The 22,682-nt window shown below is 57.2% G+C and overlaps 1 protein-coding gene across 3 annotated transcripts in view; it reads right to left on the bottom strand.

Annotated features, from left to right (window-relative positions):
- The window catches only part of LOC106586768 (beta-galactoside alpha-2,6-sialyltransferase 2), a 112,550-nt gene that overhangs the window by 27,727 nt on the left and 62,141 nt on the right, over window positions 1-22,682 (bottom strand). The gene's annotated exons all lie outside the window — the stretch shown is intronic.

Below are 22,682 nucleotides of genomic sequence, written 5' to 3' on the forward strand. Positions count from 1 at the left end.
ATCCGGAACATTGCCTAGTCAAATAAAGATTTTTTTTTTTTAAGCTAACATTTCAAGAACTTTGAAAGTTTATTCAAGTGCAGTCACAAAAACCATCAAGCGCTATGATGAAACTGGCTCTCATGAGGACCACCACAGGAAAGGAAGACCCGGAGTTACCTCTGATATAGAGGATAAGTTCATTAGAGTTACCAGCCTCAGAAATTTCATCTCAAATAAATACTTCAGAGTTCAAGGAACAGACACATCTCAACATCAACTGTTCAGAGGAGACTACGTGAATCAGGCCTTCATGGTCGAATTGCTGCAAAGAAACCACTACTAAAGGACACCAATAAGAAGAAGAGATGTGCTTGGGGCAAGAAACACGAGCAATGGACATTAGACCGCTGGAAATCTGTCCTTTGGTCTGATGAGTCTAAATTTGAGATGTTTGGTTCCAACCGCCGTGTCTTTGTGAGACGCAGAGTAGATGAACGGATTATCTCAGCATGTGTGGTTCTCACCGTGAAGCATGGAGGAGGAGGAGTGAAGGTGTGGGTGTGCTTTGCTGGTAACACTGTCAGTGATTTATTTAGAATTCAAGGCACACTTAACCAGCATGGCTACCACTGCATTCTGCAGCGATACGCCATCCCTTTTGGTTTGTGCTTAGTGGGACTATCATTTGTTTTTCAACAGGACAATGACCCAAAACACACCTCCAGGCTGTGTAAGGGCTATTTGACCAAGAAGGAGAATGATGGAGTATTGGATATCAGAGCAACGTCAGCTTACCAGCACTACGACCAAGAATACGACCTTCCCTATGTGGATCCTTTGTTCAAACCACTCAAGGAATTTACCCAAAACAACGTCGCCACAGAAGAGGTAGACGGAGTGGCCTTCTGGTCAGACTTCGGAGGCGCACACACCACTCACCGCTTCCGAGTATATTACTTGCTAATGCCCAGTCTCTAGATAACAAGGTAGATGAAATTAGAGCAAGGGTTGCTTTCCAGAGAGACATCTGGGATTGTCACATACAAATATAAACAGTGTAGTTATTCTCTCCGCAAGGCAATCAAACAATCAAAATGTCAGCATAAGGACAAAGTGGAGTCACAATTCAACAGCTCAGACATGAGACGTATGTGGCAGGGTCTACAGACAATCACGGACTACAAAAAGAAAATCAGACAAAAGAAAATTGCCCGCTTTGAGGATAGCACAGTGCCACCGACGCGGTCTGCTACCAAGAACTGTGGGCTCTTCTTCTCCATGGCCAACGTGAGTAAGACACTTAAACATGTTAACCCTCGCAAGGCCGGCCCAGACGGCATCCCTAGCCGCATCCTCAGAGCATGCGCAGACCAGCTGGCTGGTGTGCTTACGGACATATTCAATCGCTCCCTATCCCAGTCTGCTGTGCCCACTTGCTTCAAGATGTCCACCAAGGTAACTGAACTGAATGACTATCGTCCCGTAGCCCTCACTTCTGTCATCATGAAGTGCTTTGAGAGACTAGTATATCATATCACCTCCACCTTCACCCTAGACTCACTGCAATTTGCATAACGCCCCAATTGGTCCACAGACGATGCAATCGCCATCACACTGCCCTATCCCATCTGGACAAGAGGAATACCTATGTAAGAACGCTGTTCATTGACTACAGCTCAGCATTCAACACCATAGTACCCTCCAAGCTCATCATTAAGCTGGAAGCCCTGGGTCTCAACCCCGCCCCGCCCTGTGCGATTGGGTCCTCAACGTCAACATTGATGAGGTGACTCCGGGATGCTGGCCTTCTTGGCAGAGTTGCAAAGAAAAAGCCATATCTCAGACTGACCAATAAAAATAAAAGATTAAGATGGGCATCCCGGAGTCGCCTCTTCACTGTTGAAGTTGAAACTGGTGTTTTGCGGGTACTATTTAATGAAGCTGCCAGTTGAGGACTTGTGAGGCGTCTGTTTCTCAAACTAGACAGTCTAATGTACTTGTCCTCTTGCTCAGTTGTGCACCGGGGCCTCCCACTCCTCTTTCTATTCTGATTAGAGCCAGTTTGCGCTGTTCTGTGAAGGGAGTAGTACACAGCGTTGTATGAGAGCTTCAGTTTCTTGGCAATTTCTCGCATGGAATAGCCTTCATTTCTCAGAACAAGAATAGACTTACGAGTTTCAGAAGAAAGTTCTTTATTTCTGGCCATTTTGAGCCTGTAATCGAACCCACAACTGCTGATGCTCCAGATACTCAACTAGTCTAAAGCAGGCCAGTTTTATTGCTTCTTTAATCAGAACAGTTTTCAGCTGTGCTAACATAATTGCAAAAGGGTTTTCTAATGGCTGATTTTGAATGGAATATCTACATAGGCGTACAGAGGCCCATAATCAGCAACCATCACTCCTGTGTTCCAATGGCACGTTGTGTTAGCTAATCCAAGTTTATCATTTTAAAAGGCTATCAATTAGCCTTTTAAAATGATTGAACAGAGCGAGCTGGATGCATATATAAACATTTTGACGCTGGCAAGCAGACATGCAATCAAGTACCACACACACACACACACACACACACACACACACACACTTTTACAGCTGTTATTTTCTGTCGGCTGGGACTCTAGTGAGACCAATTTGGAGCAGGGTGAAAAAACAATTGTTATGAGGACTTTAGTGGTGTGAATAAATGTTTAAACAAATTGTGGGCTGATAAGTGTTCATTAAATTAAGAAGGGCTGAGTGGTGAATGGCAGGCAGCTCTCAGAGACAGAGAGAAGGAGAGAGACAGCACAGCGATGGAGAGAGACCGGGTCAGCAAGTTAACAGCTTGACGTCTGGGCTCTACTGAGGTAAAACTATTAAACACACACTGCCTTGAAAGTAGTGTATGTAGATCTGTGTGTTGGTTTTGCAACATTTCAGGCAACACCTGCTAACCGTCTCCACTTATGTTCCCTCCTGTTTAATTAAACAGCGTATTAGTCTAACAGCCATTGTAAAATGTATTCACCAGAGAGAGAGAGAGAGAGAGAGAGAGAGGGGAGAAAAGAGAGGAGAGGGGAGAAATAGGGGGGGGGGGGTGATTAACCTGCTGGAGCCAGGAGTCCCATGAAATCTATTAATCAGTGATTCACAATGATCATCATAGCCTTGTCCTTTTCCCCAGGACTTATTATTGAGCATGCACCTCAGCTCAGAAAGAGGTAGGGATAAAGGGAGGGAGTACATGAAGAAAGAGGAGGATCAGAGAGAGAAGCTGATTGGTCCTGCGGCTGACGTAATAGTCATGAAATAAAGAGAGGAGGTGACAGGAGGAGGGGGAAATGAGGAAAGAGAGAGAGAGAAGGAGGGGAGAGAGAGAAGGAGGGGAGAGAGAGAAGGAGGGGAGAGGAGAGGGGGAAGGAGGGGAGAGAGAAGGAGGGAAGAGTGAAGGAGGGGAGAGAAAAGGAGGGGAGAGAGAAGGAGGGGAGAGGAGAGGGGGAAGGAGGGGAGAGAGAAGGAGGGGAGAGGGAAGGAGGGAAGAGTGAAGAGTGAAGGAGGGGAGAGAAAAGGAGGGGAGAGAGAAGGAGGGGAGAGAGAAGGAGGGGAGAGGGAAGGAGGGGAGAGAGAGTGAAGGAGGGGAGAGAGAGTGAAGGAGGGGAGAGAGAGAGGAGGGGAGAGAGAGAGAGAAGGAGGGGAGAGAGGGAAGGAGGGGAGAGAGAGAGGAGGGGAGAGAGAGAAAAGGAGGGGAGAGAGAGAGAGATGGAGGGGAGAGAGAGAAGGAGGGAAGAGAGAGAAGGAGGGGAGAGAGGGAAGGAGGGGAGAGAGGGAAGGAGGGGAGAGAGAGAAGGAGGGGAGAGAGAGAGAAGGAGGGGAGAGGAGAGGGGGAAGGAGGGGAGAGAGAAGGAGGGAAGAGTGAAGGAGGGGAGAGAGAAGGAGGGGAGAGGGAAGGAGGGGAGAGAGAGTGAAGGAGGGGAGAGAGAGAGGAGGGGAGAGAGAGGAGGGGAGAGAGAGAGATATAAGGAGGGGAGAGAGAGGGAAGGAGGGGAGAGAGAAAGAGGGGAGAGAGAGAGAGAGGAGGGGAGAGAGAGAAAAGGAGGGGAGAGAGAGGAGGGGGAGAGAGAGAGAGGAGGGGAGAGAGAGAAAAGGAGGGGAGAGAGAGAAGGAGGGGAGAGAGAGGAGGGGAGAGAGGGAAGGAGGGGAGAGAGAGAAGGAGGGGAGAGAGAGAAGGAGAGGAGAGAGAGAAGGAGGGGAGAGGAGAGGGGGAAGGAGGGGAGAGAAAAAGGAGGGGAGAGAGAAGGAGGGGAGAGGGAAGGAGGGAAGAGTGAAGGAGGGGAGAGAGAAGGAGGGGAGAGAGAGTGAAGGAGGGGAGAGAGAGAGGAGGGGAGAGAGAGAGGAGAGGAGAGAGAGACGGAGGGGAGAGAGAGAGAGAGAAGGAGGGGAGAGAGAGGGAAGGAGGGGAGAGAGAGAGAAGGAGGGGAGAGAGAGGAGGGGGAGAGAGAGAGAAGGAGGGGAGAGAGAGGAGGGGGAGAGAGAGATAAGGAGGGGAGAGAGAGAGAAGGTGGGGAGAGAGAGAAAAGGAGGGGAGAGAGAGAAAAGGAGGGGAGAGAGAGAAGGAGGGGAGAGAGAGAAGGAGGGGAGAGGAGAGGGGGAAGGAGGGGAGAGAGAAGGAGGGGAGAGGAGAGGGGGAAGGAGGGGAGAGAGAAGGAGGGGAGAGGGAAGGAGGGAAGAGTGAAGGAGGGGAGAGAGAAGGAGGGGAGAGAGAGTGACGGAGGGGAGAGAGAGAGGAGGGGAGAGAGAGAGAGAGAAGGAGGGGAGAGAGAGGGAAGGAGGGAGAGAGAGAGGAGGGGAGAGAGAGAGAGAAGGAGGGGAGACAGAGGGAAGGAGGGGAGAGAGAGAGAGAGAAGGAGGGGAGAGAGAGGGAAGGAGGGGAGAGAGAGAGAGAGGAGGGGAGAGAGAGGAGGGGGAGAGAGAGGAGGGGGAGAGAGAGAGAAGGAGGGGAGAGAGAGAAGGAGGTGAGAGAGAGAAAAGGAGGGGAGAGAGAGAAAAGGAGGGGAGAGAGAGAAGGAGGGGAGAGGAGAGGGGGAAGGAGGGGAGAGGGAAGGAGGGGAGAGGGAAGGAGGGGAGAGAGAGTGAAGGAGGGGAGAGAGAGTGAAGGAGGGGAGAGAGAGAGGAGGGGAGAGAGAGACAGAAGGGGAGAGAGAGTGAAGAAGGGGAGAGAGAGTGAAGGAGGGGAGAGAGAAGGACGGGAGAGAGGGAAGGAGGGGAGAGAGAGAAGGAGAGGAGAGGGGGAAGGAGGGGAGAGAGAGAGGAGGGGAGAGAGAGGAGGGGAGAGAGAGAGGAGGGGAGAGAGAGAGAGAGAGGAGGGGAGAGGAGAGGGAAGGAGGGGAGAGAGAGAGGAGGGGAGAGAGAGAGAAGGAGGGGAGAGAGAGAGAAGGAAGGGAGAGAGAGAGAAGGAGGGGAGAGAGAGAAAAGGAGGGGAGAGAGAGAAGGAGGGGAGAGGAGAGGGGGAAGGAGGGGAGAGAGAAGGAGGGGAGAGGGAAGGAGGGAAGAGTGAAGGAGGGAAGAGAGTGACGGAGGGGAGAGAGAGAGGAGGGGAGAGAGAGGGAAGGATGGGAGAGAGAGAGGAGGGGAGAGAGAGTGAAGGAGGGGAGAGAGAGTGAAGGAGGGGAGAGAGAGAGGAGGGGAGAGAGAGACAGAAGGGGAGAGAGAGTGAAGGAGGGGAGAGAGAGTGAAGGAGGGGAGAGAGAAGGACGGGAGAGAGGGACGGAGGGGAGAGAGAGAAGGAGAGGAGAGGGGGAAGGAGGGGAGAGAGAGAGGAGGGGAGAGAGAGGAGGGGAGAGAGAGAGGAGGGGAGAGAGAGAGAGAAGGAGGGGAGAGAGAGAGGAGGGGAGAGAGAGAGAAGGAGGGGAGAGAGAGAGAAGGAGGGGAGAGAGAGAGAAGGAGGGGAGAGAGAGAAAAGGAGGGGAGAGAGAGAAGGAGGGGAGAGGAGAGGGGGAAGGAGGGGAGAGAGAAGGAGGGGAGAGGGAAGGAGGGAAGAGTGAAGGAGGGAAGAGAGTGACGGAGGGGAGAGAGAGTGACGGAGGGGAGAGAGAGAGGAGGGGAGAGAGAGAGGAGGGGAGAGAGAGGGAAGGAGGGGAGAGAGAGAGGAGGGGAGAGAGAGGGAAGGAGGGGAGAGAGAGAGGAGGGGAGAGAGAGAGAGAGAAGGAGGGGAGAGAGAGAGAGAAGGAGGGGAGAGAGAGGAGGGGGAGAGAGAGGAGGGGGAGAGAGAGGAGGGGGAGAGAGAGAGAAGGAGGGGAGAGAGAGAGAAGGAGGGGAGAGAGAGAAAAGGAGGGGAGAGAGAGAGAAGGAGGGGAGAGAGAGAAAAGGAGGGGAGAGAGAGAAAAGGAGGGGAGAGAGAGAAGGAGGGGAGAGGAGAGGGGGAAGGAGGGGAGAGAGAAGGAGGGGAGAGGGAAGGAGGGAAGAGTGAAGGAGGGAAGAGAGTGACGGAGGGGAGAGAGAGTGACGGAGGGGAGAGAGAGAGGAGGGGAGAGAGAGAGGAGGGGAGAGAGAGGGAAGGAGGGGAGAGAGGAAGGAGGGGAGAGAGAGAGAGAGAAGGAGGGGAGAGAGAGAGAGAAGGAGGGGAGAGAGAGGAGGGGGAGAGAGAGGAGGGGGAGAGAGAGAGAAGGAGGGGAGAGAGAGAGAAGGAGGGGAGAGAGAGAAAAGGAGGGGAGAGAGAGAAAAGGAGGGGAGAGAGAGAAGGAGGGGAGAGGAGAGGGGGAAGGAGGGGAGAGAGAAGGAGGGGAGAGGGAAGGAGGGGAGAGTGAAGGAGGGGAGAGAGAAGGAGGGGAGAGGGAAGGAGGGGAGAGAGAGTGAAGAGTGAAGGAGGGGAGAGAGAGAGAGGAGGGGAGAGAGAGAAGGGGAGAGAGAGTGAAGGAGGGGAGAGAGAGTGAAGGAGGGGAGAGAGAGAGAGGAGGGGAGAGAGAGTGAAGGAGGGGAGAGAGAGTGAAGGAGGGGGAGAGAGAGTGAAGGAGGGGAGAGAGAGAAAAGGATGGGAGAGAGAGAGGAGGGGAGAGAGAGAGGAGGGGAGAGGAGGGAAGGAGGGGAGAGAAAGAGGAGGGGAGAGAGAGAGAAGGAGGGGAGAGAGAGAGAAGGAGGGGAGAGAGAGAGAAGGACGGGAGAGAGAGAAGGACGGGAGAGAGAGAGAAGGACGGGAGAGAGGGAAGGAGGGGAGAGAGAGAAGGAGGGGAGAGGAGAGGGGGAAGGAGGGGAGAGGGAAGGAGGGAAGAGTGAAGGAGGGAAGAGAGTGACGGAGGGGAGAGAGAGTGACGGAGGGGAGAGAGAGAGGAGGGGAGAGAGAGAGGAGGGGAGAGAGAGGGAAGGAGGGGAGAGAGAGAGGAGGGGAGAGAGAGAGAGAGAGAAGGAGGGGAGAGAGAGAGAGGGAAGGAGGGGAGAGAGAGAGAGAGAAGGAGGGGAGAGAGAGGAGCGGGAGAGAGAGGAGGGGGAGAGAGAGAGAAGGAGGGGAGAGAGAGAAGGAGGGGAGAGGAGAGGGGGAAGGAGGGGAGAGAGAAGGAGGGGAGAGAGAAGGAGGGTAGAGTGAAGGAGGGGAGAGAGGAGGGGAGAGGGAAGGAGGGGAGAGAGAGTGAAGAGTGAAGGAGGGGAGAGAGAGAGAGGAGGGGAGAGAGAGAAGGGGAGGGGAGAGAGATGAAGGAGGGGAGAGAGAGTGAAGGAGGGGAGAGAGAGAAAAGGAGGGGAGAGAAGAGGGAAGGAAGGGAGAGAGAAAGGAGGGGAGAGAGAGAGAAGGAGGGGAGAGAGAGAGAAGGAGGGGAGAGAGAGAGAAGGACGGGAGAGAGAGAGAAGGACGGGAGAGAAGGAAGGAGGGGAGAGAGAAGGAGGGGAGAGAGAGAAGGAGGGGAGAGGAGAGGGGGAAGGAGGGGAGAGAGAAGGAGGGGAGAAGGAAGGAGGGAAGAGTGAAGGAGTGAAGAGAGTGACGGAGGGGAGAGAGAGTGACGGAGGGGAGAGAGAGAGGAGGGGAGAGAGAGAGGAGGGGAGAGAGAGGGAAGGAGGGGAGAGAGAGAGGAGGGGAGAGAGAGAGGAGGGGAGAGAGAGAGAGAGAAGGAGGGGAGAGAGAGAGGGAAGGAGGGGAGAGAGAGAGAGAGAAAAAGGGGAGAGAGAGGAGGGGGAGAGAGAGAGAAGGAGGGGAGAGAGAGAAGGAGGGGAGAGAGAGAAAAGGAGGGGAGAGAGAGAAAAGGAGGGGAGAGAGAGAAGGAGGGGAGAGGGAAGGAGGGTAGAGTGAAGGAGGGGAGAGAGAAGGATGGGAGAGGGAAGGAGGGGAGAGAGAGTGAAGAGTGAAGGAGGGGAGAGAGAGAGAGGAGGGGAGAGAGAGAAGGGGAGAGAGAGAGAAGGGGAGAGAGAGTGAAGGAGGGGAGAGAGAGAGAGGAGGGGAGAGAGAGTGAAGGAGGGGAGAGAGAGTGAAGGAGGGGAGAGAGAGAGAAGGAGGGGAGAGAGAGAGAAGGAGGGGAGAGAGAGAGAGAAGGAGGGGAGAGAGAGAGAGGAGGGGAGAGAGAGAGAGAAGGAGGGGAGAGAGAGAGAGGAGGGGGAGAGAGAGAGAGAAGGAGGGGAGAGAGAGGGAAGGAGGGGAGAGAGAGGGAAGGAGGGGAGAGAGAGAGGAGGGGAGAGAGAGAGAGGGAAGGAGGGGAGAGAGAAGTGAAGGAGGGGGAGAGAGAGAGAAGGAGGGGAGAGAGAGAAGGAGGGGAGAGAGAGAAGGAGGGGAGAGGAGAGGGGGAAGGAGGGGAGAGAAGGAGGGGAGAGGGAAGGAGGGGAAGAGAGAAGGAGGGGAGAGAGTGAAGGAGGTGAGAGACAGGAGGGGAGAGAGAAGGACGGGAGAGAGGGAAGGAGGGGAGAGAGAGAAGGAGGGGAGAGAGAGAAGGAGGGGAGAGAGAAGGAGGGGAGAGGAGAGGGGGAAGGAGGGGAGAGAGAAGGAGTGGAGAGAGAGTGAAGGAGGGGAGAGAGAGAAAAGGAGGGGAGAGAGAGGAGGGGAGAGAGAGAGAGAGGAGGGGAGAGAAGAGGGAAGGAAGGGAGAGAGAGAGGAGGGGAGAGAGAGAGAAGGAGGGGAGAGAGAGAGAAGGACTGGAGAGAGAGAGAAGGACGGGAGAGAGGGAAGGAGGGGAGAGAGAGAAGGAGGGGAGAGAGAGAAGGAGGGGAGAGGAGAGGGGGAAGGAGGGGAGAGAGAAGGAGGGGAGAGGGAAGGAGGGAAGAGTGAAGGAGGGGAGAGAGAGTGACGGAGGGGAGAGAGAGTGACGGAGGGGAGAGAGAGAGGAGGGGAGAGAGAGAGGAGGGGAGAGAGAGAGGAGGGGAGAGAGAGAGAGAGAAGGAGGGGAGAGAGAGAGGGAAGGAGGGGAGAGAGAGAGAGAGAAGGAGGGGAGAGAGAGGAGGGGGAGAGAGAGAGAAGGAGGGGAGAGAGAGAGAGGGAGGGGAGAGAGAGAAAAGGAGGGGAGAGAGAGAAAAGGAGGGGAGAGAGAGAAAAGGAGGGGAGAGAGAGAAGGAGGGGAGAGAGAGAAGGAGGGGAGAGGGAAGGAGGGTAGAGTGAAGGAGGGGAGAGGGAAGGATGGGAGAGGGAAGGAGGGGAGAGAGAGTGAAGAGTGAAGGAGGGGAGAGAGAGAGAGGAGGGGAGAGAGAGAAGGGGAGAGAGAGAAGGGGAGAGAGAGTGAAGGAGGGGAGAGAGAGTGAAGGAGGGGAGAGAGAGAGAGGAGGGGAGAGAGAGGAGGGGAGAGAGAGTGAAGGAGGGAGAGAGAGTGAAGGAGGGGAGAGAGAGTGAAAGAGGGGAGAGAGAGAGAAAGAGGGGAGAGAGAGAGAAGGAGGGGAGAGAGAGAGAGAAGGAGGGGAGAGAGAGAGAGAGGAGAGAGAGAGAGAAGGAGGGGAGAGAGAGAGAGGAGGGGAGAGAGAGAGAGAAGGAGGGGAGAGAGAGGGAAGGAGGGGAGAGAGAGGGAAGGAGGGGAGAGGGAAGGAGGGGAGAGAGAGTGAAGGAGGGGGAGAGAGAGAGGAGGGGAGAGAGAGAGAGAAGGAGGGGAGAGAGAGAGAGAAGGAGGGGAGAGAGAGAGAAGGAGGGGAGAGAGAGAGAGAAGGAGGGGAGAGAGAGAGAAGGAGGGGAGAGAGAGAGAGGAGGGGAGAGAGAGAGAGAAGGAGGGGAGAGAGAGAGAGAGAAGGAGGGGAGAGAGAGGGAAGGAGGGGAGAGAGAGGGAAGGAGGGGAGAGAGAGAGAAGGAAAGGAGAGAGAGAAGGAGGGGAGAGAGAGAGGAGGGGAGAGAGAGAGAGAGAGAAGGAGGGGAGAGAGGGAAGGAGGGGAGAGAGAGTGAAGGAGGGGAGAGAGAGAGAGGAGGGGAGAGAGAGAGAAGGGGAGAGAGTGAAGGAGGGGAGAGAGAGAGAAGGAGGGGAGAGAGAGAGGAGGGGAGAGAGAGAGAAGGGAGGGGAGAGAGAGGGAAGGAGGGGAGAGAGAGTGAAAGAGGGGAGAGAGAGAGAAAGAGGGGGAGAGAGAGAGAAGGAGGGGAGAGAGAGAGAAGGAGGGGAGAGAGAGAGAGGAAGAGAGAGAGAGAGAGAAGGAGGGAGAGAGAGAGAGGAGAGAGAGAGAGAGAAGGAGGGAGAGAGAGAGAAGGAGGGGAGAGAGAGAGAGGAGGAGGAGAGAGAGAGAGAAGGAGGGGAGAGAGAGGGAAGGAGGGGAGAGAGAGGGAAGGAGGGGAGAGGGAAGGAGGGGAGAGAGAGAGGGAAGGAGGGGAGAGAGAGAGAGAGAAGGAGGGGAGAGAGAGGAGGGGGAGAGAGAGAGAAGGAGGGGAGAGAGAGAGAGGGAGGGGATAGAGAGAAAAGGAGGGGAGAGAGAGAAGGAGGGGAGAGAGAGAAGGAGGGGAGAGGGAAGGAGGGTAGAGTGAAGGAGGGGAGAGGGAAGGATGGGAGAGGGAAGGAGGGGAGAGAGAGTGAAGAGTGAAGGAGGGGAGAGAGAGAGAGGAGGGGAGAGAGAGAAGGGGAGAGAGAGAAGGGGAGAGAGAGAGTGAAGGAGGGGAGAGAGAGTGAAGGAGGGGAGAGAGAGAGAGGAGGGGAGAGAGAGGAGGGGAGAGAGAGTGAAGGAGGGAGAGAGAGTGAAGGAGGGGAGAGAGAGAGTGAAAGAGGGGAGAGAGAGAGAAAGAGGGGAGAGAGAGAGAATGAGGCGAGAGAGAGAGAGAAGGAGGGGAGAGAGAGAGAGGAGAGGAGAGAGGGAGAAGGAGGGGAGAGAGAGAGAGGAGGGGAGAGAGAGAGAGAAGGAGGGGAGAGAGAGGGAAGGAGGGGAGAGAGAGGGAAGGAGGGGAGAGGGAAGGAGGGGAGAGAGAGTGAAGGAGGGGGAGAGAGAGAGAGGAGGGGAGAGAGAGAGAGAAGGAGGGAGAGAGGAGAGAGAGAGAGGAGGAGGGGAGAGAGAGAGGAGGGGAGAGAGAGAGAAGGAGGGGAGAGAGAGAGAGAGAAGGAGGGGAGAGAGAGAGGAGAAGGAGGGGAGAGAGAGAGAGGAGGGGAGAGAGAGAGAGAAGGAGGGGGAGAGAGAGGAGAAGGAGGGGAGAGAGAGGGAAGGAGGGGAGAGAGAGAGGAGGGGGAGAGAGAGAGAGGGAAGGAGGGGAGAGAGAGTGAAGGAGGGGGAGAGAGAGAGAAGGAAAGGAGAGAGAGAAGGAGGGGAGAGAGAGAGGAGGGGAGAGAGAGAGAGAGAGAGAAGGAGGGGAGAGAGGGAAGGAGGGGAGAGAGAGTGAAGGAGGGGAGAGAGAGAGAGAGGGGAGGAGAGAGAGAAGGGAGAGAGAGAGAGAAGGGGAGAGAGTGAAGGAGGGGAGAGAGAGTGAAGGAGGGAGGAGAGAGAGAAGGAGGGGAGAGAGAGAGGAGGGGAGAGAGAGAAGGAGGGGAGAGAGAGAAAAGGAGGGGAGAGAGAGGGAAGGAGGGGAGAGAGAGTGAAAGAGGGGAGAGAGAGAGGAAAGAGGGGAGAGAGAGAGAAGGGAGGGGAGAGAGAGAGAAGGAGGGGAGAGAGAGGGAAGGAGGGGAGAGAGAGGGAAGGAGGGGAGAGAGAGGGAAGGAGGGGAGAGGGAAGGAGGGGAGAGAGAGTGAAGGAGGGGAGAGAGAGAGAGAGGAGGGGAGAGAGAGAGAGAAGGAGGGGACGAGAGAGAGAGAAGGAGGGGAGAGAGAGAGAGGAGGGGAGAGAGAGAGAAGGAGGGGAGAGAGAGAGAGAAGAGAGGGGAGAGAGAAGAGAGAAGGAGGGGAGAGAGAGAGAGAAGGAGGGGGAGAGAGAGAGAGGAGGGGAGAGAGAGAGAGAAGGAGGGGAGGAGAGAGGGAAGGAGGGGAGAGAGAGGGAAGGAGGGGAGAGAGAGAGGAGGGGAGAGAGGAGAGAGGGAAGGAGGGGAGAGAGAGTGAAGGAGGGGGAGAGAGAGAGAAGGAAAGGAGAGAGAGAAGGAGGGGGAGAGAGAGAGGAGGGGAGAGAGAGAGAGAGAGAAGGAGGGGAGAGAGGGGAAGGAGGGGAGAGAGAGAGAGGAGGGGAGAGAGGAGAGAAGGGGAGAGAGTGAAGGAGGGGAGAGAGAGTGAAGGAGGGAGGAGAGAGAGAAGGAGGGGGAGAGAGAGAGGAGGGGAGAGAGAAAAGGAGGGGAGAGAGAGTGTGAAGGAGGGGAGAGAGAGAGGAGGGGCGAGAGAGAGGAGGGGAGAGAGAGAGGAGGGGAGAGAGAAGGAGGGGAGAGAGAGAGAAGGAGGGGAGAGAGAGAAGGAGGGGAGAGACAGGAGGGGAGAGAGAGAGAGAGAGAGAGAGAGGAGGGGAGAGAGAGAGAGAGAGGGAGGGGAGAGAGAGGGAAGGGGAGAGAGAGAGAGAGAGAGAGAGAGAGAAGGAGGGGAGAGAGAGGGAAGGAGGGGAGAGAGAGGAGGGGGGAGAGAGAAGGAGGGCAGAGAGAGAAAAGGAGGGGGAGAGAGAGAAAAGGAGGGGAGAGAGAGAAAAGGAGGGGAGAGAGAGAAAAGGAGGGGAGAGAGGGAAGGAGGGGAGAGAGGGAAGGAGGGGAGAGAGGGTAGAGAGAGAAGGAGGGGAGAGAGAAGGAGAGGGGGAAGGAGGGGAGAGACAAGGAGGGGAGAGGGAAGGAGGGGAGAGAGAGGAGGGGGAGAGAGAGAGGAGGGGAGAGAGAGAGAAGGAGGGGAGAGAGAGAAAAGGAGGGGAGAGAGAGAAAAGGAGGGGAGAGAGAGAAAAGGAGGGGAGAGAGAGAAGGAGGGGAGAGGAGGAGAGGGGGAAGGAGGGGAGAGAGAAGGAGGGGAGAGAGAAGGAGGGGAGAGAGAGTGAAGAGTGAAGGAGGGGAGAGAGAGAGGAGGAGGGAGAGAGAGAGAGGAGGGGAGAGAGAGAGAGGAGGGGAGAGAGAGTGAAGGAGGGGAGAGAGAGAGTGAAGGAGGGGAGAGAGAAAAGGAGGGGAGAGAGAGAGGAGGGGAGAGAGAGAGAGAGGAGGGGAGAGAGAGAGAGAGGAGGGGAGAGAGAAGGACGGGAGGAGAGAGAGAAGGAGGGGAGAGAGAGAAGGAGGGGAGAGAGAGAAGGAGGGGAGAGAGAGAAGGAGGGGAGAGAGAGAAGGAGGGGAGAGAGAAGGAGGGGAGAGGGAAGGAGGGAAGAGTGAAGGAGGGAAGAGAGTGACGGAGGGGAGAGAGAGTGACGGAGGGGAGAGAGAGAGGAGGGGAGAGAGAGGGAAGGAGGGAGAGAGAGAGAAGGAGGGAGAGAGAGGAGGGAGAGAGAGAGAGAGAGAAGGAGGGAGAGAGAGAGAGAGAAGGAGGGAGAGAGAGAGGGAAGGAGGGAGAGAGAGAGAGAGAAGGGGAGAGAGAGAGAGAGAAGGAGGGAGAGAGAGAGGGAAGGAGGGGAGAGAGAGAGAGAGAAGGAGGGAGAGAGAGGAGGGGAGAGAGAGAGGAGGGAGAGAGAGAGGAGGGGAGAGAGAGAAAGGAGGGGAGAGAGAGAAAGGAGGGGAGAGAGAGAAAAGGAGGGGAGAGAGAGAAGGAGGGAGAGGAGAGGGGGAAGGAGGGAGAGAGAAGGAGGGGAGAGGGAAGGAGGGTAGAGTGAAGGAGGGGAGAGAGAAGGATGGGAGAGGGAAGGAGGGAGAGAGAGTGAAGAGTGAAGGAGGGGAGAGAGAGAGAGGAGGGGAGAGAGAGAAGGGGAGAGAGAGAAGGGAGAGAGAGAGGAGGGGAGAGAGAGAAAAGGAGGGGAGAGAAAGAAAAGGAGGGAGAGGGAGAAAAGGAGGGAGAGAGAGGAGGGAGAGGAGAGGGGGAAGGAGGGGAGAGAGAAGGAGGGGAGAGGGAAGGAGGGTAGAGTGAAGGAGGGGAGAGAGAAGGATGGGAGAGGGAAGGAGGGGAGAGAGAGTGAAGAGTGAAGGAGGGGAGAGAGAGAAGGGAGAGAGAGTGAAGGAGCGGAGAGAGAGTGAAGGAGGGGAGAGAGAGAGAAGGAGGGAGAGAGAGAGAAGGAGGGAGAGAGAGAGAGGAGGGGAGAGAGAGAGAGAAGGAGGGGAGAGAGAGGGAAGGAGGGGAGAGAGAGGGAAGGAGGGGAGAGAGAGGGAAGGATGTGATTGAGAGAGGAGGGGAGAGAGAGAGGGAAGGAGGGGAGACAGAGTGAAGGAGGGGAGAGAGAGAAGGAGGGGAGAGAGAGAAGGAGGAGAGAGAGAAGGAGGGGAGAGGGGGAAGGAGGGGAGAGAGAAGGAGGGGAGAGGGAAGGAGGGAGAGAGAAGGAGGGAGAGAGTGAAGGAGGTAAGAGACAGGAGGGGAGAGAGAAGGACGGGAGAGAGGGAAGGAGGGAGAGAGAGAAGGAGGGAGAGAGAGAAGGAGGGGAGAGAGAAGGAGGGAGAGGAGAGGGGAAGGAGGGAGAGAGAAGGAGGGGAGAGGGAAGGAGAGGAGAGAGAAGGAGGGGAGAGAGTGAAGGAGGGGAGAGAGAGAGAAGGAGGGGAGAGAGAGAGAAGGAGGGGAGAGAGAGAGAAGGAGGGGAGAGAGAGAAGGAGGGGAGAGAGAGAGAAGGAGGGGAGAGAGAGAAGGAGGGTAGAGAGAGAAAAGGAGGGGAGAGAGAGAGGAGGGGAGGGAGAGAGAGAGAGAGGAGGGGAGAGGAGAGGGAAGGAAGGGAGAGAGAGAGGAGGGGAGAGAGAGAAGGAGGGGAGAGAGAGAGAAGGAGGGGAGAGAGAGAGGACGGGAGAGAGAGAGAAGGGTAGAGAGAGAGAAGGGGAGAGAGAGTGAAGGAGGGGAGAGAGAGTGAAGGAGGGGAGAGAGAGAGGAGGGGAGAGAGAGAGAGAGGGAGGGGAGAGAGAGAGAGAGGAGGGGAGAGAGAGAGAAGGAGGGAGAGAGAGAGGGAGAGAGAGAAGGAGGGGGAGAGAGAGAGAAGGAGGGGAGAGAGAGAGAGGAGGGGAGAGAGAGAGAGGAGGGGAGAGAGAAGGAGGGGAGAGAGGGAAGGAGGGAGAGAGAGTGAAGGAGGGGAGAGAGAGAGAAGGGGAGAGAGTGAAGGAGGGGAGAGAGAGTGAAGGAGGGGGAGAGAGTGAAGGAGAGGAGAGAGAGAAGGAGGGGGAGAGAGAGAGGAGGGAGAGAGAGAAGGAGGGGAGAGAGAGAAAAGGAGGGGAGAGAGAGTGAAGGAGGGAGAGAGAGAGGAGGGGAGAGAGAGAGGAGGGAGAGAGAAGGAGGGGAGAGAGAGAAGGAGGGGAGAGAGAGAAGGAGGGGAGAGAGAGAAGGAGGGGAGAGAGAGAAGGAGGGGAGAGAGAGAGAGAGGAGGGGAGAGAGAGAAAAGGAGGGGAGAGAGGTAAGGAGGGGAGAGAGAGAAGGAGGGGAGAGAGAGTGAAGGAGGGAGGAGAGAGAGAAGGAGGGGAGAGAGAGAGGAGGGAGAGAGAAAAGGAGGGGAGAGAGAGTGAAGGAGGGGAGAGAGAGAGGAGGGAGAGAGAGAGGAGGGGAGAGAGAGAGGAGGGGAGAGAGAAGGAGGGGAGAGAGAGAGAAGGAGGGGAGAGAGAGAAGGAGGGAGAGACAGGAGGGGAGAGAGAGAGAGAGAGAGAGAGGGAGGGAGAGAGAGAGAGAGAGGAGGGGAGAGAGAGGGAAGGGAGAGAGAGAGAGAGAGAGAGAGAGAAGGAGGGAGAGAGAGGGAAGGAGGGAGAGAGAGGAGGGGGAGAGAGAAGGAGGGCAGAGAGAGAAAAGGAGGGGAGAGAGAGAAAAGGAGGGAGAGAGAGAAAAGGAGGGGAGAGAGGGAAGGAGGGGAGAGAGGGAAGGAGGGAGAGAGGGTAGAGAGAGAAGGAGGGAGAGAGAAGGAGAGGGGGAAGGAGGGAGAGACAAGGAGGGAGAGGGAAGGAGGGAGAGAGAGAAGGGGGAGAGAGAGGAGGGGGAGAGAGAGAGAGGAGGGGAGAGAGAGGAGGGGAGAGAGAGAGAAGGAGGGAGAGAGAGAAAGGAGGGGAGAGAGAGAAAAGGAGGGGAGAGAGAGAAAGGAGGGAGAGAGAGAAGGAGGGGAGAGGAGAGGGGGAAGGAGGGGAGAGAGAAGGAGGGGAGAGGGAAGGAGGGGAGAGTGAAGGAGGGGAGAGAGAAGGAGGGGAGAGAGAGTGAAGAGTGAAGGAGGGGAGAGAGAGAGAGGAGGGGAGAGAGAGAGAGGAGGGGAGAGAGAGAGAGGAGGGAGAGAGAGTGAAGGAGGGGAGAGAGAGTGAAGGAGGGGAGAGAGAAAAGGAGGGAGAGAGAGAGGAGGGGAGAGAGAGAGAGGAGGGGAGAGGAGAGGGAAGGAGGGGAGAGAGAAGGACGGGAGAGAGAGAGAAGGAGGGAGAGAGAGAAGGAGGGGAGAGAGAGAAGGAGGGGAGAGAGAAGGAGGGGAGAGGGAAGGAGGGAAGAGTGAAGGAGGGAAGAGAGTGACGGAGGGGAGAGAGAGTGACGGAGGGGAGAGAGAGAGGAGGGAGAGAGAGGGAAGGAGGGAGAGAGAGAGAAGGAGGGGAGAGAGAGGAGAGAGAGAGAGAGAGAGAAGGAGGGAGAGAGAGAGAGAGAAGGAGGGAGAGAGAGAGAGAGAAGGAGGGGAGAGAGAGAGGGAAGGAGGGGAGAGAGAGAGAGAGAAGGGGGAGAGAGAGAGAGAGAAGGAGGGGAGAGAGAGAGGGAAGGAGGGGAGAGAGAGAGAGAGAAGGAGGGAGAGAGAGGAGGGGGAGAGAGAGAGGAGGGGAGAGAGAGAGGAGGGGAGAGAGAGAAAAGGAGGGAGAGAGAGAAAAGGAGGGGAGAGAGAGAGAAAAGGAGGGAGAGAGAGAAAAGGAGGGGAGAGAGAGAAGGAGGGAGAGGAGAGGGGGAAGGAGGGGAGAGAGAAGGAGGGGAGAGGGAAGGAGGGTAGAGTGAAGGAGGGGAGAGAGAAGGATGGGAGAGGGAAGGAGGGAGAGAGAGTGAAGAGTGAAGGAGGGGAGAGAGAGAGAGGAGGGAGAGAGAGAAGGGGAGAGAGAAGGGGAGAGAGAGGAGGGGAGAGAGAAGGGGAGAGAGAGAAAAGGAGGGGAGAGAGAGAAAAGGAGGGAGAGAGAGAAAAGGAGGGAGAGAGAGAAAAGGAGGGGAGAGAGAGAAGGAGGGAGAGGAGAGGGGAAGGAGGGGAGAGAGAAGGAGGGAGAGGGAAGGAGGGTAGAGTGAAGGAGGGGAGAGAGAAGGATGGGAGAGGGAAGGAGGGGAGAGAGAGTGAAGAGTGAAGGAGGGGAGAGAGAGAGAGGAGGGAGAGAGAGAAGGGGAGAGAGAGTGAAGGAGCGGAGAGAGAGTGAAGGAGGGGAGAGAGAGAGAAGGAGGGGAGAGAGAGAGAAGGAGGGGAGAGAGAGAGAGGAGGGGAGAGAGAGAGAGAAGGAGGGGAGAGAGAGGGAAGGAGGGGAGAGAGAGGGAAGGAGGGGAGAGAGAGGGAAGGATGTGATTGAGAGAGGAGGGGAGAGAGAGAGGGAAGGAGGGGAGACAGAGTGAAGGAGGGGAGAGAGAGAAGGAGGGAGAGAGAGAAGGAGGAGAGAGAGAAGGAGGGGAGAGGGGGAAGGAGGGAGAGAGAAGGAGGGGAGAGGGAAGGAGGGAGAGAGAAGGAGGGGAGAGAGTGAAGGAGGTAAGAGACAGGAGGGGAGAGAGAAGGACGGGAGAGAGGGAAGGAGGGGAGAGAGAGAAGGAGGGGAGAGAGAGAAGGAGGGGAGAGAGAAGGAGGGGAGAGGAGAGGGGGAAGGAGGGAGAGAGAAGGAGGGGAGAGGGAAGGAGAGGAGAGAGAAGGAGGGGAGAGAGTGAAGGAGGGGAGAGAGAGAGAAGGAGGGGAGAGAGAGAGAAGGAGGGGAGAGAGAGAGAAGGAGGGGAGAGAGAGAAAGGAGGGAGAGAGAGAGAAGGAGGGGAGAGAGAGAAGGAGGGTAGAGAGAGAAAAGGAGGGGAGAGAGAGAGGAGGGGAGGGAGAGAGAGAGAGAGGAGGGGAGAGGAGAGGGAAGGAAGGGAGAGAGAGAGGAGGGGAGAGAGAGAAGGAGGGGAGAGAGAGAGAAGGAGGGGAGAGAGAGAGGACGGGAGAGAGAGAGAAGGGTAGAGAGAGAGAAGGGGAGAGAGAGTGAAGGAGGGGAGAGAGAGTGAAGGAGGGGAGAGAGAGAGGAGGGGAGAGAGAGAGAGAGGGGAGGGGAGAGAGAGAGAGAGGAGGGGAGAGAGAGAGAAGGAGGGGAGAGAGAGAGGGAGAGAGAGAGAGAAGGAGGGGGAGAGAGAGAGAAGGAGGGGAGAGAGAGAGAGGAGGGGAGAGAGAGAGAGGAGGGGAGGGGAGAGAGTGAAGGAGGGGAGAGAGAGTGAAGGAGGGGAGAGAGAGTGAAGGAGAGGAGAGAGAGAAGGAGGGGAGAGAGAGAGGAGGGGAGAGAGAGAGGAGGGGAGAGAGAGAGAGAGAGAGAGAGAGGAGGGGAGAGAGAGGGAAGGGGAGAGAGAGAGAGAGAGAGAAGGGGGAGAGAGAAGGAGGGCAGAGAGAGAAAAGGAGGGGAGAGAGAGAAAAGGAGGGGAGAGAGGGAAGGAGGGGAGAGAGGGAAGGAGGGGAGAGAGGGAAGGAGGGGAGAGAGGGAAGAGAGAGAAGGAGGGGAGAGAGAAGGAGGGGAGAGAGAAGGAGAGGAGAGGGGGAAGGAGGGGAGAGACAAGGAGGGGAGAGGGAAGGAGGGGAGAGAGAGGAGGGGGAGAGAGAGGAGGGGGAGAGAGAGAGGAGGGGGAGAGAGAGAGAAGGAGGGGAGAGAGAGAGAGGAGGGGAGAGAGAGAGAGGAGGGGGAGAGAGAGAGAAGGAGGGGAGAGAGAGAGAGGAGGGGAGAGAGAGAGAGGAGGGGAGAGAGAGTGAAGGAGGGGGAGAGAGAGAGAAGGAGGGGAGAGAGAGAAGGAGGGGAGAGAGAGAAGGAGGGGAGAGAGAGAAGGAGGGGAGAGGAGAGGGGGAAGGAGGGGAGAGAGAAGGAGGGGAGAGGGAAGGAGGGGAGAGAGTGAAGGAGGTGAGAGACAGGAGGGGAGAGAGAAGGACGGGAGAGAGTGAAGGAGGGGAGAGAGAAGGAGAGAGAAGGAGGGGAGAGGGAAGGAGAGGAGAGAGAAGGAGGGGAGAGAGAGAATGAGGGGAGAGAGAGAGAAGGAGGGGAGAGAGAGAAGGAGGGGAGAGAGAGAAGGAGGGGAGAGAGAGAAAAGGAGGGGAGAGAGAGAGGAGGGGAGAGAGAGAGAAGGAGGGGAGAGAGAGAAGGAGGGGAGAGAGAGAAGGAGGGGAGAGAGAGAAAAGGAGGGGAGAGAGAGAGGAGGGGAGAGAGAGAGGAGGGGAGAGAGAGAGAGGAGGGGAGAGGAGAGGGAAGGAAGGGAGAGAGAGAGGAGGGGAGAGAGAGTGAAGGAGGGGAGAGAGAGAGGAGGGGAGAGAGAGAGAAGGGGAGAGAGTGAAGGAGGGGAGAGAGAGTGAAGGAGGGGAGAGAGAGTGAAGGAGAGGAGAGAGAGAAGGAGGGGAGAGAGAGAGGAGGGGAGAGAGAGAGGAGGGGAGAGAGAGAGAGAGAGAGAGAGGAGGGGAGAGAGAGGGAAGGGGAGAGAGAGAGAGAGAGAGAAGGAGGGGAGCGAGAGGGAAGGAGGGGAGAGAGAGGAGGGGGAGAGAGAAGGAGGGCAGAGAGAGAAAAGGAGGGGAGAGAGAGAAAAGGAGGGGAGAGAGGGAAGGAGGGGAGAGAGGGAAGGAGGGGAGAGAGAAGGAGGGGAGAGAGAAGGAGGGGAGAGAGAAGGAGAGGAGAGGGGGAAGGAGGGGAGAGACAAGGAGGGGAGAGGGAAGGAGGGGAGAGAGAGGAGGGGGAGAGAGAGGAGGGGGAGAGAGAGAGAGGAGGGGGAGAGAGAGAGAAGGAGGGGAGAGAGAGAGAGGAGGGGAGAGAGAGAGAGGAGGGGGAGAGAGAGAGAAGGAGGGGAGAGAGAGAGAGGAGGGGAGAGAGAGAGAGGAGGGGAGAGAGAGTGAAGGAGGGGGAGAGAGAGAGAAGGAGGGGAGAGAGAGAAGGAGGGGAGAGAGAGAAGGAGGGGAGAGAGAGAAGGAGGGGAGAGGAGAGGGGGAAGGAGGGGAGAGAGAAGGAGGGGAGAGGGAAGGAGGGGAGAGAGTGAAGGAGGTGAGAGACAGGAGGGGAGAGAGAAGGACGGGAGAGAGTGAAGGAGGGGAGAGAGAGAAGGAGGGGAGAGAGAGAAGGAGGGGAGAGAGAAGGAGAGAGAAGGAGGGGAGAGGGAAGGAGAGGAGAGAGAGAGAAGGAGGGGAGAGAGTGAAGGAGGGGAGAGAGAGAGAAGGAGAGGAGAGAGAGAATGAGGGGAGAGAGAGAGAAGGAGGGGAGAGAGAGAAGGAGGGGAGAGAGAGAAGGAGGGGAGAGAGAGAAGGAGGGGAGAGAGAGAAAGAGGGGAGAGAGAGAAAAGGAGGGGAGAGAGAGAGGAGGGGAGAGAGAGAGAGAGAGGAGGGGAGAGGGAAGGAAGGGAGAGAGAGAGGAGGGGAGAGAGAGAAGGAGGGGAGAGAGAGAGAAGGAGGGGAGAGAGAGAGGACGGGAGAGAGAGAGAAGGGTAGAGAGAGAGAAGGGGAGAGAGAGTGAAGGAGGGGAGAGAGAGAGGAGGGGAGAGAGAGAGAGAGAGAGAGAAGGAGGGAGAGAGAGAGAGAGGAGGGGAGAGAGAGAGAAGGAGGGGAGAGAAAGAGGGGAGAGAGAGAGAGAAGGAGGGGAGAGAGAGGAGGGGGAGAGAGAGAAGGAGGGGGAGAGAGAGAGAAGGAGGGGGAGAGAGAGAGAAGGAGGGGAGAGAGAGAGAGGAGGGGAGAGAGAGAGAGGAGGGGAGAGAGAAGGAGGGGAGAGAGAGAGAGGAGGGGAGAGAGAAGGAGGGGAGAGAGGGAAGGAGGGGAGAGAGAGTGAAGGAGGGGAGAGAGAGAGGAGGGGAGAGAGAGAGAAGGGGAGAGAGTGAAGGAGGGGAGAGAGAGTGAAGGAGGGGAGAGAGAGTGAAGGAGAGGAGAGAGAGAAGGAGGGGAGAGAGAGAGGAGGGGAGAGAGAGAAGGAGGGGAGAGAGAGAAAAGGAGGGGAGAGAGAGTGAAGGAGGGGAGAGAGAGAGGAGGGGAGAGAGAGAGGAGGGGAGAGAGAGAGGAGGGGAGAGAGAAGGAGGGGAGAGAGAGAGAAGGAGGGGAGAGAGAGAAGGAGGGGAGAGAGAGGAGGAGAGAGAGAGAGAGAGAGGAGGGGAGAGAGAGAGAGAGAGAGAGAGGAGGGGAGAGAGAGGGAAGGGGAGAGAGAGAGAGAGAGAAGGAGGGGAGAGAGAGGGAAGGGGAGAGAGAGAGAGAGAGAGAGAAGGAGGGGAGAGAGAAGGAGGGCAGAGCGAGAAAAGGAGGGGAGAGAGAGAAAAGGAGGGGAGAGAGAGAAGGAGGGGAGAGAGGGAAGGAGGGGAGAGAGGGAAGGAGGGGAGAGAGGGAAGAGAGAGAGAGAGGAGGGGAGAGAGAGAGAAGGAGGGGAGAGAAAGAGGGGAGAGAGAGAGAGAGGAGGGGAGAGAGAGGAGGGGGAGAGAGAGAAGGAGGGGGAGAGAGAGAGAAGGAGGGGGAGAGAGAGAGAAGGAGGGGAGAGAGAGAGAGGAGGGGAGAGAGAAGGAGGGGAGAGAGGGAAGGAGGGGAGAGAGAGTGAAGGAGGGGAGAGAGAGAGGAGGGGAGAGAGAGAGAAGGGGAGAGAGTGAAGGAGGGGAGAGAGAGTGAAGGAGGGGAGAGAGAGTGAAGGAGAGGAGAGAGAGAAGGAGGGGAGAGAGAGAGGAGGGGAGAGAGAGAAGGAGGGGAGAGAGAGAGAAGGAGGGGAGAGAGAGTGAAGGAGGGGAGAGAGAGAGGAGGGGAGAGAGAGAGGAGGGGAGAGAGAGAGGAGGGGAGAGAGAAGGAGGGGAGAGAGAGAAGGAGGGGAGAGAGAGAAGGAGGGGAGAGAGAGGAGGAGAGAGAGAGAGAGAGATAGGAGGGGAGAGAGAGAGAGAGAGAGAGGAGGGGAGAGAGAGGGAAGGGGAGAGAGAGAGAGAGAGAGAAGGAGGGGAGAGAGAGGGAAGGGGAGAGAGAGAGAGAGAGAGAAGGAGGGGAGAGAGAGGGAAGGAGGGGAGAGAGAGGAGGGGGAGAGAGAAGGAGGGCAGAGCGAGAAAAGGAGGGGAGAGAGGGAAGAGAGAGAAGGAGGGGAGAGAGAAGGAGGGGAGAGAGAAGGAGAGGAGAGGGGGAAGGAGGGGAGAGACAAGGAGGGGAGAGGGAAGGAGGGGAGAGAGAGGAGGGGGAGAGAGAGGAGGGGGAGAGAGAGAGAGGAGGGGGAGAGAGAGAGAAGGAGGGGAGAGAGAG

The sequence above is a fragment of the Salmo salar genome, chromosome 25 (assembly GCF_965601325.2).
Source record: "Salmo salar chromosome 25, fSalSal1, whole genome shotgun sequence".
NCBI classification, from domain to species: Eukaryota; Metazoa; Chordata; class Actinopteri; order Salmoniformes; family Salmonidae; genus Salmo; species Salmo salar.